Source organism: Diadema antillarum, unplaced genomic scaffold, assembly GCF_040938485.1.
Source record: "Diadema antillarum isolate AM-2024a unplaced genomic scaffold, OU_Dant_1.0 seq00000081_RagTag, whole genome shotgun sequence".
In the NCBI taxonomy this organism is placed as follows: Eukaryota; Metazoa; Echinodermata; class Echinoidea; order Diadematoida; family Diadematidae; genus Diadema; species Diadema antillarum.
In genome coordinates, this window is record NW_027271174.1 from 817,501 (window position 1) to 832,248 (window position 14,748).

Below are 14,748 nucleotides of genomic sequence, written 5' to 3' on the forward strand. Positions count from 1 at the left end.
ACAAGCCAACAATGTTTTCATGCCGGATGTGCTCAAGGATAATCTTTCAACGACTGCAAAGTTTATCCTGCAATAACGTAAAACCTTATATTCAAGTTTGTAATTGTCTCGTTCTTTTCCCATCTTCTCCTCTTTCTGAAAATGTTTTGCAGTTTTATGTGATGGCCTGTCCCCTTTTCGCTTTCTCTTCATTCTACATAAGTTGACATTATTCTTTTCTTTTTTTCGCTCCCACTTCCGATCCGGAATATGACGTACATAGCGGCTTAAGAAATGCATGTGCTTTTGTAGAAGAAAGCCCTCGTTGAAACACTAACCACCACCAACAAAAACCGCACCAACAACAAATATGATACAACAAGAGAATCTCAAAGACAGCGGGACTGAATTATGCATTTATTTTTTCAAAACCGTGTGATTTATATGAAAATGAGAAGTGTTAAGTACTTCCGGCGTACTCGGTATATTGAGCGCCCTTAAGTACTGACCTGGATGTCGATTCCAGGCACTACTTGCAGGGGCGCACCCCACCCCACCAACGCTCCTAAGTACTCTCCTATCCTTGATCCCTCCCCCCCCCCCCCCCCCCCCACCTTCCCTCCCCGTCTTTCTCCATGATGTGGCTTCCTACACTAACGGGCGGAAACATCATCCGGTAAAAACATGTTTCCTACCGAGCCAATGTAACAAATAGCAAGCATGATAACAATATGCGGGGAAAAAAATAAGACACAGTGGTCCATATGTATGAATTGTGACATTTGCAAAATAATACATTCTTTTTTTATCATTATTTGCCTTTGATTTTAGCATGACATCAAAGACGTTCTTATCAATAAAGTATAGCATTGCTGAACTTCAATTTTGGTTGAAAATCTATACGTGAGTATATTCCCTGATGATTCATGATGATTCATGATGGAATATGATTGAAATCTAAGAATTTTAGGATCATCCGCACAACTGCGATTCATGAGTTATCCGGTGCTTGGGGCCAGTTTCCGTCGTTGTTCCCTTGTTATTCCACACAAGTATTTCTTGCCCTTCCGCTATATTCACGTTGATCAAAGTTATCAACGTGAACACGTTATTTACCATTATTTCTGTCTAGCCAACGTGACTACGTTTCATGATCATTCATCCTCGTTTACATTATAGAAAAAGAAATGTTTTAGATTAGGATGGGGTTTGCGATACGAAAAATAGAAAGAACTTACTTATGATGTATGACCGATCCCCTTGTTCTCAACTCTTTTAATGCACAACTTTGATTTCTTATTCAATTTTATTCTTGGTTAGTCAGCAGAAGTTAAAAGAAGCTTCTGCATGCTTTCCCCTTTACTACAATTATTTCCACCCGTTCACTGACAATAATACTTTATACTCAAATTGGGGTTCGACAATTGTGTTAATTGATTTGATGGAAACTATGGTATATTGATGTTACTTAAATAATCTATCTCACTTATTTCTCTCTTTAGTGTACAAGATTTTGACGTAATGTTTCCTTTATATTCTGCTGTTCAGAGATTTAACTTATTAGATTGTTTAAATCCAGCATTTGAATTGATATTCCCTTTTTATTTAATTGGTACAAATGGAATCAATGGGAAATGTAGAAAGTGTAAAACAGTGAATCTGTTCCCTCTCTCTCTATTTGAATATTTCATGATAATCAGGTTGCAATGACTATGAGATATGACCCGTTTCCCTTGTTTTCAGTCGTTCCCTCTCATTTAATCTGAGTGATTACTAATGGCGGTCTATGAGTTGGCAGCAATTTTAAAGCTTAGACTCACATCCGCAAATAAGGTGATTATTCAGACATTAAAGTCAGCCTGATATGTATTCCACATTTGTGCACTATGACAGTGAGGGTGTTTTCTGTTGTTTGATGTACTTTGCATTGCTAAATCATAGTTATTCACTCCAGAAGGTGTTCATTATTTCTTGTTTCCTTTTTATTTTGTATGTAATCCTTTATCAAACTCGTAATTCAGCGTGTTTTCATTGGCCGTTAGTTTCTGGAGTGGAATGGCATGAACTAGTCAGATATACGATGTCATTCTTTGTTCTAATTCCGTAGAGAACGTCATGTATTTGTGTGTTATGTGTGTGTGTGTGTGTGTGTGTAACATATCTGCTTTTTTGAAAATCTCAACAATTGTTAATGCGATAATCTACTCTGTTTTTATTTCCTCTGTGAGATGTGTGAGATGCATGAAAATAAGCAAACTTCAATGATTTTTATTTATCTGTTCCCCGCACAAACCAAAAGAGATACAAATGTATTATATCAGTCAGGAAAGAGATGTCAAGTCTGCCTATTTTGGATTAATGATGAAAAGTAGATTTTCCTGATTTGATTAGGTCAAATATGGAATATTTACGTGATCACGTCGTGGTCGACGTTTAGTTAATCGTTAGTCATATAGTGATCATGACTTAAAGGAGGCTTCCGGATAATTTTTTAGACTTAAGCATATTTGAACATCTTTAAATTTGGTTATAGTTTCAGAATTTATAGTGATTGCGATGAGAGTAAGAATGCTTCGAAAATTAACAACAAATCACAATGAACTAGGATGATGACAGGCGGGATGTTCACACAAGAATGCATGATTCGATGCTCAAGGAACCTGAACGAAAGGAGAAAGTATGCATACATTTTTTTCACCGACATGTGAACTTGTTTAAGCAAGTGGTATTGCAATGGAACTACATCGCTACATTGCTGGAATATGTGAGCCTCCTATGTCGTCATCCTTGTTAACTGTATCCCGAATTTGTTTTGGGTTTTCAGAGTATATACTGGTTTATCTGCTCAAGTCTGTACATAAAATCTAAACATGGCATATCGATCTATATACTACACGATGTGAAATTATTTAAAAAAAAAAAAATCGTCTGGAATTTCCCTTTAGTCTCTCCACTCTCATCTTTAATACCTGGGATTCCCCTAAGTGAATGCCTGAACAGCGCCTCAAGCGTTCATGTTGATGGAGTGAATGCTCCAGCCCGTATCAGGGCAATTACCCCCCGAGGGCAATTACCCCCCCCCCCCCCCCCCACGGCTAAATACTGGTTAGTGATAAGGTTAGTGTAAAGATTATGGTTAGGGTTAAGTTTAGGGTATACAGTTTGGGTTAGGGTTAGGATTGGGTTCAGGATTAGGATTAAGGTTAGGGTCAGGGGAAGGGTCCGGGGTAATTGCCCATTGGGTAATGGCCCTAGACCCACTCAAGCTTCAGTCATCATTGCATACTCTGTGCCCAGTCTGGTTATATTTACCCAAGAATATCCTCAGTCATTCTAAAAGCTATTGGAAACCGATTCTTTTGAATTCCTACATACACCCCGAAAAATATTACAACCAATCAGTTACATTTCATCAGACTTTTCTCAAATGCTTAATCTCTCCTCCATTTGCTGGAAGGTGGAAGTTTACCTTGTAAAGTATGGAATGTATTTATTTATCTATTTATTCATTTGCTGTTCATCTCTTGCAAACCGGAAACATATGATTAGTTTTGGATTCAGCAAACGAGATTTTGCAGATATAGTAATCAAAGTGAAATACCAAAGCAAAAAGCAGAATATGAAAACAATAATTGTCGATAAGGGCTTTGATGGACATAACAACGACATTTGAAAGCTTACTAAAAGAATGCTTGTAAAGTCAAACGAGGAACACAATAAAAACTTCAAAATAAAAGAAAACTGAGAAAAGACGAAATTGAATTAAAAAAAATGAAGACACCCACATCGATTCGGGGACGTGTCATACCAGAAATACATTGTCAAAGGGAACAACAGGATGCAGCAGGCAGGAGTAGCGAAAACAACCAACGTGCTTTAAGTGAGAATGTGCATGAAAATGACTGAAAAGCCGCTTTTTCAAGGAGTCGTCTTTGATTACTTCACTCATTGGATGTGACGCTTCACTTAGCGTCATTTTCGCACTTTTCTCATCCCTGAGGGCGCTTTTCCTTTTCTGTCCTTTTTAGTCCGGTTGCGTTACCCTGGCAACGCAACGAGTGCTACTATGCAACCACGCAGGATATAGGCCTACTTCATTACCATGATCACGCTCGCCGTAAGTTACCACTACCACACCTGAGGCATCCATTTACTAATAAAAGGCAATTTGCTCACTCTCGTTGTATGGGCGAAGGAAAGAAAAAAGGCAGACTTCACAATTAATTATTTTTCGAGATACTAGTTGTGATCTCCGACCCAACGCCTGTAATTAGGCTTATATTTCGTTGGTTGTCGCAAGTCCTTACCAGTGTTGTCTGCCCATACACCTGACACCTTGCCTGGTAAAGCTACACTCCGAAGTCGTTTGCAACTGGCTCGTAGATCATTCTTGAATTTCCGGTATCTTTTTTTCTTTTCCCAATACCTCCCCTGTTTCTTCCGAGGAAGAAACATACTTTTCTGAATTTCCAAATCGCACTATTACTGCAGTGCACTATACTGTCCATATTGTTATCATAACAACCGTCAGTCTGTCTGTAGAATGTTTTTTTCTTTTCAGTTGTTCTCCTATCTGTATTTGAGAAGAATTTGCTATATTCCCGAGTAGTATTGTCTTTTCTTTCTTTTATGTGGTCCTAAGTTTTAATCGTGCTCATTTATCCTGATCTCCACTTTCGGTTTATATGTAAACCGATATACTGGGACGTCCTACGCTTAACAAGCTATCTTGTAAGTGTAGTTTTCATCGTATTTCTGTAATATATTTACTTAGATTTAAAATTTCATAGATTGACCGCCATGTTCTGTACAATTATGTTTGTAACGTTCTATATCAGGCATTGTTTAATTTCATTTAATTATTGTTTTTATTAATTGAGAGGTATGAACATTAACTGAAATAAAATTTGCATGTCATTACAAAAGTAAGTCAGTAGCCTATATTGGCTCTTACTAATTTTTGCCATTCTTTTTCTCCTCTTTCTTCTTCAACATCGTAATCTTCATCTTTTACTTACGTTTTCCTTTTCTTCATTGTCTTTTTGCCCTCACATTGTTATCGCTTCCATTTCTACAATCATTAGTATTATGAATTTCTCATCATTATTTTCACTATCCTCATCACTTTCATCACTACTACTACTGTTTTTTTTTATCTCTATTTTTCTTATCCATTGTCATCAGTATTTCTATCATTAATTCCGTCTTTGCATAACAGTTACAAAAGTTATATAAGTCATTATGACCGCAGGATGTTTAACCTTCTAAGAATCACACGAAGTTGTACAATCAAGGAAAATTCGCACACGACATTGCATGCGAGAGCACAATATAAGGACGTTATTGTTATCAATAACTTCATTAATCTGCTTTCATGCAAGAAAACAAGAGATAATGGGAGCGAGACAAATAAATCACGGTAATTGGAAATTCCCGAGATGAAGTGAGAGAGGCGTGAGATCTGGCGACACAAGATGGCGGGCCACTGTCCCAGCGGAGATCGTTAGCCGGCTGGTATATGGGGGGATGATTGTCACCGTCCCCTTGATGACTGCGACCGAGCCGAACTCGATGGTCCGCGTACCGATAATAGACGTTGAGACTCAACCAGTGTGTGCCATCCAGCCAGGTTTCGACAAAAAAATAATGACAGCTCGTTGTCACTCGCAATCATTCCATTCCAGTGGGAACAGGCAAGCCGAGCAAATTGCGACATTTTCCCTTCTCTTCATGTTTTTGTCTCTCTTACATATTAATGCAAACTACAGATTTCATATAAAACGATATGATATATATTTGATGACAGTATTGCTTTTGGTATGTGTTCGATGTTATGGCAGTGGCTATCAATTTGCATTTTCTTAGGGCTGGAAATCCATACTTCATTCAAAGTAATCTTTGTGTTGTCAGATATAATTTCCCGTGCATTGACGGATACTTCTTGTAGATCAATGTTGGCAATAAAGGGACTTATAGTTTGATATAACGAGTGGAAGCTAGTATGAACAATGCGCTAAAAATCATAGTAGATGTGCTAATATACTAATTATGACATAACAAGTAGGCATGAATAATTATTGAAGCTCAGAATTTAAAAGGAGTTGTGACGGCAAAGTTGTAGTCCTTATTTTCTGGACTTTCGATTGAATCAACGATAAAACACCCCCTATCATGTAGAGAAGAAAGCCTTGAACAAAGTTGATTGAATTAGCGGTGAAAAATTCCTCATCATGTAAACAAGAAAACCATAAACAAAGTTGAAAAAAGGCAATTACACGGATAAGAAATAAGATGCCAGAAAGTTATACTTCTTTTTTTTTTCTCATTTGAAAAGACTATATTTCAACTTCAACTTCCCTGCATATTTCACAGTGTTTATTGTTTTGTTTTGTTTGTTCATTTTCCATCTCAGAAGATGGCTGGATAGCCTATGTTCAGCTATGCTATGCTGGTCTTCCATGGGGTCCAGTTGGATGTGAGGCGGGACCATGCGTTCACCGGGTTAAACACCCTGCTCTTTGCGATAAAGGAGTGGAGCGGGATCTTTAACGTGCATGAGTTGTGACTCTCTCACACACGGGACCCCCATTTTATGTCCTATCCGCGGGACAGAGTGTTTTGCCTCTTGCTAGAGGGGACGGTATGATTACACACAACATTGATCAGTCCAAACTCGGGTTCGAACCAGGGTCCTTAGGGTCGTGAGGCAGACGAGCTACCGACTGAGCCAACTCACCGCCCTTGGGTCACGTTAAATGGGACACCTTGGATAAAATACATTAAATACCCATTTTATTTTTTTTTTAAAAGCTGGAATCTTGCCCAGTTTGATAACAAATATATTATGTTTTTGTGTATTATTATCTAATCACCAATTCATGTTGGCGGATTGCGTCTTAAAAAAAAAGAAATGAAAGTTATCAAACTCGCATAATGTTTCCCCAATTGCTGTCATTAAGTTAGAAATTTATAAATTCATAAATTCTTAAATATATATTGAGTTTAAAAATTGATCAGATGCATTTGGTAACCACCCATTTGTGTGTATGTGTGTGCGTGTGTGTGTGTGTGTGTGTGTGTGTGTGTGTGTGTGTGTGTGTGTGTACGTACAGAGTAACTATGGTTGGACCCACTATCAACAAGCTTAGCTTTTTACTGGGTTGCCATTTCCACCTATAAATTATTGAACAGGCAAATATGTTTCACCTTTTAGATTCTCATCAAAAGTAGGTCTGCATTGAACCCTTCTTTTCATACTATTTATGATGACATATCTTCTCTCTATCTACATTGTAAGTAAGTGTTTTGATTACATTGGAGATGTAGATCCGAATTTAATCGTAGCTGAAATTCACTCACATTTGAATAAGACTTTAAGCGTTGTGTCAGGAATAAAGAAAAGATGTGTATTGTTGAAATGTACGTCCAATTTAAACCATTTCTTTACACAATCTATAATATTATAATAAATGGAAATAAAATTGAATTGTTCAGGAAAATTTGGAACACATACTTTACTTATGATTGGCCATATTGTGAGTGAGAAAATAGTAAGATGTCTTTTTTTCCCCCAGACGATTTGTTTAGAACAGTCAACATTGTTCCAAGCATCGAAGATGGACAGCAGTATTGATGTTAGCATCAAACCAAGTGACATCTTGCACCCTTTGGTATTCGACGAATCCCGGAATTACCTTTGGTTCGACGTGACAAATCTACAAAACAGAACAGTGTGACAGCTCTTTCAGCAATGTCGTGTTCGGTTCATACCCCGTATGATCGTCCAATCTTCAGTCTCAGGATTGATAGGTGATATATCCCGGTAACTGCCCGTGGCCCTTTTGGTAATGGCCTAAAGATATGCCAGCTACGTGTAAATACGTATATCGCGGGCTATAGACCTTCCTATGTGTGGCATGCTACGCACGTGTTACGAAGAATAATTTACATTGGGAACTCAGGACGTTTGGTCATAAACAGTTTTTACACTTCCAGTTAGCCCTCTGCGATAAATCACAACAATAAATCTCATAAACGGGTCACGTGGGTTAACTTGGCCGTCACAGCCACGTCTGATCAGAACTGTACGCCGAGATGAATGAACGCACGAACGTCCATTTCAACAACAGCGGACCCAAGAGGAAGGAAGTTAGGAGCAATTGATAAAACACAAGTGGTTTGATGATGTTATTGATCTCTCGGATAGGTGTCCCTGAAAAGCAAGAAATACGAAAAGATTGTTATATCAGTTAGAGTAATTGCTCCCCGTCATAGATTCCATTGCCGTCATTTGAATTGACATGTCAATCAATCAATCAATCAATCGGTCGATTAGAAAAGAGTCTCAGATGCTACTGTTGCATGATTGAATCGAACGTCTCATTATTGAAACAACAACAACAACAACAACAACAACAACAACAGCAACAACAACAACAACAAAACCGCTTTTTTTTCAGTTCAGTTGGATTTAACTTCTGCATTTTCCGTGAAAGTCATACGTGAATAAAGGGTACTAGTACATGTATTTGAATAAGAATATCAAGGAAAGAAATGCACAGTAAAATAAATGATTTTTTTGGGGGAAATATTTGAACAAATACAATCAACGATACATTTACTTCCATTTTTAAGAGAGAGGGAACAAAATGCAGGAGTCTGCCATCAGTGCTCTATAGCTTTGGCAGCTGCAGAAAAAAAGGCAAAAGAAAAACAAAGCATAAACAAATTGTGGGCCATATGCCATTGAAACTTGTCTTGCATACTTCCCACCATGAGTTCAATAAATCCATGGGTTTTTTATTTCCCGGAGTGTTCTATTGTCAATGTTTTTAATCCTAAAGGAAAATCTCAACAGAAACATGCAAATATTCCACACAGTGCTAATTGCCAAACTATCTCGAGACATGACTTTCCGTAGATTTTGACTCCATCGGCTGTCCACTGTATTTGTATAAGTTTCGTGACCAGTTTCAGTTAACCACGTTCGCCACTACATAATAGTGCTGTCAAAAGGACAGAAAGTTATGGAAGAAAATACATTTTGTAGTGTATCATCTAATAATTACTCAACACGAAATGTTTATTGTGCTCAGAGGAAACGAAGAGACCAAGAAGAGCAGAAGAAAAACAATTACGCTCCTCGTCCTGTGTAGGTGAGGGAAAGACATTCGCGTTGAGTGGAAAGGGTGAGGGGGGAACAGCTCGTGTGAGTTGTTACACCATCCAATTACTTGGCGCAACGGCCCAAGCTCCGTAGCCCTTTAGCACTGTTTAGCGGGAGAATTCTGGGAGCGTAATTGAATTTGATACCTTGTTAAAAGCCGGTTTCATGTTGTCCATTGTGAAACGCTCAGATTAAATCCTGCGGAAATCAGCCCTTGGCGTTGTCTCTCATAGGCAACACGGCTTCTTTTGCATGTTAACCAATAGTTTACACCTTTTTCTCTTCTTACTATCTCCCCTTTTCTCTTGTAGTGATGGTGGGCAGCCTTATTTCTTGTTGCCAATGCGGCCTGGAAAGTTGAGAGAGTTTAACAAACCGTCTCTTGTACAAACTTCTCTATGAAGTATTGACACATGAAGCAAGACCTTCATTGAAGGATTTTCTTTTCAGTAAAAAAACAAAACAAAAACAAAAACGAAAACAAAGGATGTGATAATGTGTCAAAAACTTGCAAAATTATATTAACATTATTGAGCAAAACTCGCCCTCATAGCTCATCAAAACAAATGCATCATTGGTAATAAAAAAAAAGTATCAGATATCTTACATTAACTATTTTTTTCTGGCTCATGTTTGTCTCTTTTGGAAATTACTATCTGAAAGTGGACCTCAGTGCTCATGTTGAGATCAAAATATTTGTTAAAACATTCGTTGATTCAACAATTTTTTTTTTACTTATAAAACATGCCAGGTAGATTTTCTATGTAGAGAGAACTTACAGAATTTACAAGAGGTCAATTCACAACAGTTTTGCTTCCATGACGACACCATTGTTCATGTATCGATTGATCAGCTTGCATCGGATCGTCGATATTTCTCAGCTGACAAAGTGAGATTTGAAGAAAATATCAGTTGCATAAGTACGATTACACCACTAAAAGAATCTCAGGTTGCGTATAAAGAGGGACTAAAGGAGTTAATTCACCGTATTGCTTGAATTGAAAAAAAAAGACACAAAATGACAACAACCACTAGAAAACCTACGCACATTATTGTATTTCGGCGTCATGCAAAGACTCTGACAGTTTAGTCCCCCATACGAGGACTTTCAACTGCTAAACCAAATCATCGATAGCAGTAAACAGAAGATACAGAGAGGTAACCTATTTCAAACGAAAAAATTCATAAACATAAACTACCAATTGATATTTAGGATATTATTTTCTACTATCCATCGTTTCTCTCTCAATCAATGACATGCTCATCACATCTCAAGAAGATATAACTCTGGCGTATTGATAACTGCACTATGGTAAGGTTGTGTTGTGCTAACAGGTAGCAATCAACCTCTAGTCCTTTATTATAGAGAATTGCGATTATATCGCAATTACGTCTGTCATAATCACTGACATCTTTACTGCTTGAAATACCCATCCCATGGCTTTAAAAGATAAAGAATAAAAGCCCATACCAACAACGATTTGATTCATATATAATTTTGATGTCTTGCTTGAATGAAGTTGAATAAATTTGAAATGGGAACTCAAATACACATTCCGATTTAGTAAATGCAGCAGTGTTACTAGAATTCATCGGTCACAATTAAAAGTTATTATGATTAAAAAAAAGTTCAAAAAGTTAATTCAAAAGTTATGAATCTTTAGGATTTTGAAGCTGTCGTCGCTGGATAAGAAGACTACTACAGTTTGAGACGTCCTTTATCAAGAACGATTTTTTTTTTTGTACTGTTCATTAAAAATGGCATTTTTCTGAATTGTCTTGTAGCTTTTTTTTCTTTATAGTTCTACACAAGTTGCGTCGCAAACTGTAGTAGTTTTCTCATCAAGCAATGGCTGCACAGAAATAAAATAAATCATAAATTTGGAACGGATTGTCCGTTTCTCCTAAAAAAAAAAAATCACCGATGTGTTTCACTAATGTTGCTCCATTCACTCAATCCACATGGAATATTTGGATTTCATTCCTCTTTAAAAGAAAATAGGACTGCATTCCCTTGAATCTCACCAAAAAACAAAAAAACAAAAAACCAACAACGTTCCGTTTACTTCAGCAGACGACAGACGCAACTCGAAACAACTCGAAGGTAGTAGATATCTATAGGCCTATAATGCTAGAAAGAATCAACTTGACGAAGGATGTTGGCGAAAATTTCTACAGTAGGGATGTTTTCAAAATGTCAATCTTCATCAGCAATCTTGAAGGTCAAAAATGTTTGTCTCGATCAAAACGGAACTCGAGCCTCCACCTAAAGTTTGAATCTTGGCCCACTTTTTCTTTCGGACACCAAGCCATGCGTGACAGCACGAAAGGGGCACGTAGATTTCCCCTGAAAGTTTCTCCAAAAAACCGCTTGTTGATATGAACGGTCGTGATCGTTGCAATCGTCTTGGGACCCGGACTCGAGATTTTCGATCAACAATCAAACTCCCCTTCGCCCATATTTACTCCACCTCGTTCTCTCTCCCTCTGTCTCTCTACTTCTCTCACACTCTCTCCCTCTTTTTGTCTGTTTGTGTGCCTGTCTTTTTTTCTGTCTGACAGGCCTTACCTTTATTTGATTAAAAAAGAAACCCACAAACACACACAAAGGAGAAAAAAGAGGATTAAAGATCAACCATCATTAACAAAAGATATAATAAATGGCATGACCTACAGATAATGTAAGCAATATCATGATATAAAAAATGGAAACAAAAATAAAATTGTTCTATGCAATAATCATCGTATAATACTAACGTTTTGTGTAATGTTAAGGTTAAGCCATTTTAATTCCTTTCTTAAATAGATCTTGGTTCAATCGCATCCGTACAAGTTAATACAGACTCATTTCTTTTTTTTTTTTACTGCGGTGAAATGAAATTCAAGATGAGTATTTTAAGGTCCCTTCTCGGTGAGTTTGACTTGCGATGGGTCGAAGCCGATAGCAATTTAGCCTAATAGACTTCACAGCCTCATAACACCGATAAAATGAGGCTGCGAACCTGCATTGCTTGATTGATTTTGAATAGGCCCATCACAGACCAATCATAATCGTTGATTACATCTACTTCTAATAGGCCATGATTTCTAGATGGGAGTAATGAGACACATAGAAATATAATGTGATAGTTGGCGTCGGCTGCAAAAGGACGTAATTCAGTCGATGCACATGTGTGTGCTTTTTAAAAGCTCGTTTATGCCTGGCTCTTATAATGTTTGAGAGGAAAGAGCCAGAAATAATTTGTGCTTGACTTGGAAGAGTATGACTGCTATAAAGATACCAAAGTGTATACATTAGTATACATTATAGTATACATAAGTATTTGAATTACATTGATTCCTTGTCGGCTTGCTGCGCATGCGTTGTGCGATTATTAAACATAATAACATGAAACATGGTGAACCAGTAATAAGCGTGTCAAAGTGTCTGTCTATTTGTCTCCGATTTGTGTGACTAATTAGGTAATGAGGCAATCTGGGAGCGACTTTTTGAATCATCATTGCATTGCAATCAACAGCAAGACAATGTAAGACAAATTTATACAATGATTCATCAATTTCATTTAGATGAGCGACCGTGGATGGTTTGAATCGTGTCCACACCGTTCAGGTGCTTTACGTGTAACACTTTATTTCGTATCAGGGTAATTACCCCCCCCCCCCCCCCCTCCCCCGGCTAAATACTGGTTAGTGATAAGGTTATAGAGTAAAGATTGGAGTTAGGTTTATGATCAGGGGAAGGGTCTGGGGTAATCATGCAGGGGGTAATTGCCCTATACCCTTTTATTCTATTCTTGTATGCTCTCATTAACTCCTTTTCGAGTGTACTTTGTCAAATACCTTGAGGGACTTACTCAATACTAGCTCTCGACTTCTCTGTATAGCTATACCCTCACGAGCAAATGGAAAACGGTGTTTGACATTATTGAAAAAACAAAGACATATTGAGCTATTTGAATCGAATATATAAGGACCACCGCGGCGCATTTAATACATGTTTAACTCTCATCTTTTGTTCCTTATGTCTGAAATTGTCTTCTTTGCCGTAGCCTACTCCTATCTTTTCAATGGGTTTCTTTTAGACATACGCTTTTACGTAAAATACCGAGTACGCTTTCATTCCAGCTAGCTGATTTTTTTATATTATTATTAATCATTTCACCTTTGATTTCTTTGTTTGTTTGTTTTTTGCCCCCCCCCCAAAAAAAAAAAAAAACAACAACTTCATTCAACGTCTGGTGATTGCAATCAAGAGTATGATTTGCAAGTGGCCACGTCTTTTTCAGAGAGAAAAAGTAAACTGCAATCAATCACGTCAGTTGAAAGAACTTTTCAAATAGTAGCACTTACTTTTGGAGGTGGTTATAGCGTCCGAATTATTGGTGTAATAAGCTAATCATGCGCCCAATAGGGCCTATATCTCAGCATTCTACACGTCATGAAACAACATTTAAACAAATAATAAGCAAACTTATTGACTTCTAAGACGCCATATGCAATCCCTGTTACCTGTGCATGTCGTAAAGTGTTTAGCTTTAACTATGTCACGCGCTGCTCTCGCTCCATCATTTCGGCGGATATTAATAGGGTTCACTTTTCAGTTATCATTTCAACCATCATTTATCATCAAACCTTGCCCACCACACGTGTAACACTTCAGCAATCATTTCATAGCTCGGCCTCCGAGCCTGCAACAATCTTCACCGCGACGCGTACATCATCCGAAGGGGTGTGTTCGTGCGAGTCGAACTGGTAATCGAATTGATGCGACCAACTGGTAAATGCGTCACCCCGTCCCTACGCATGCGTGCTCGTATCTCCACTTCTACCGGGCTCGGCGGCTATGTCCTGCCTCCAGGCATCGTCACGCGCATTAGGAAGACTCGCCCGTTCTTCCCGACGTCTCGCCCTCCTTCCCTGCATCGCCTTATCTGATCATCTAATGAAAGGGTTGGTCTCAGTAGAAACCAAATTAAACCCTCTCATTCATGTGCTCGGTAACGTTGGCTTGATAACGTATCCAGTATTCCCCCTGTTTTTGTTGAGCATGTTCACGCACTTGTGATATCATTTTCTCCCCTGAAATCTTAAACGGGCCACGCCTTCATCATAAAACGGTGTAACGTTCCCTTTACTCGGCAAGAAGAAACACAATTTTACTTGATAGCGATCCCTTTATGTCTGATGCCTAACAGGCGTCGACATAGCAGCTTCTTTTTCTCTTCTAATTTGCATTAGCCTTTTGTTCGCATTGTTCTAAAGCGGAAATAATAGCACGCCCACCTATTCTGCCTTTGCGGACACATATCCTGCTGAGATATTCTGAGCTAAAAAAGAACTGTCCTCACATTATTTTGCGCCGAGGCGAAAATGTGATTCCGCCAATTTCCCTGCCCCAAATGGCTATCTCTCCACGCTTTTCTTTTCTCATCAGTTGAGTGATCGTTCTGCATACGCTCTGTGCGCGGAAGTTTTTGCGCAATCCACCGCGTCGTCTGCCAGGCTCTCTCCGTTTCTCCCGCTCTCTCCCCATCGTCTAGCGCCCGTCTTAAAATTCGCAGAGACTTCTTTCTGGCGGGACGATCGTTAATCAAAAGCGATTC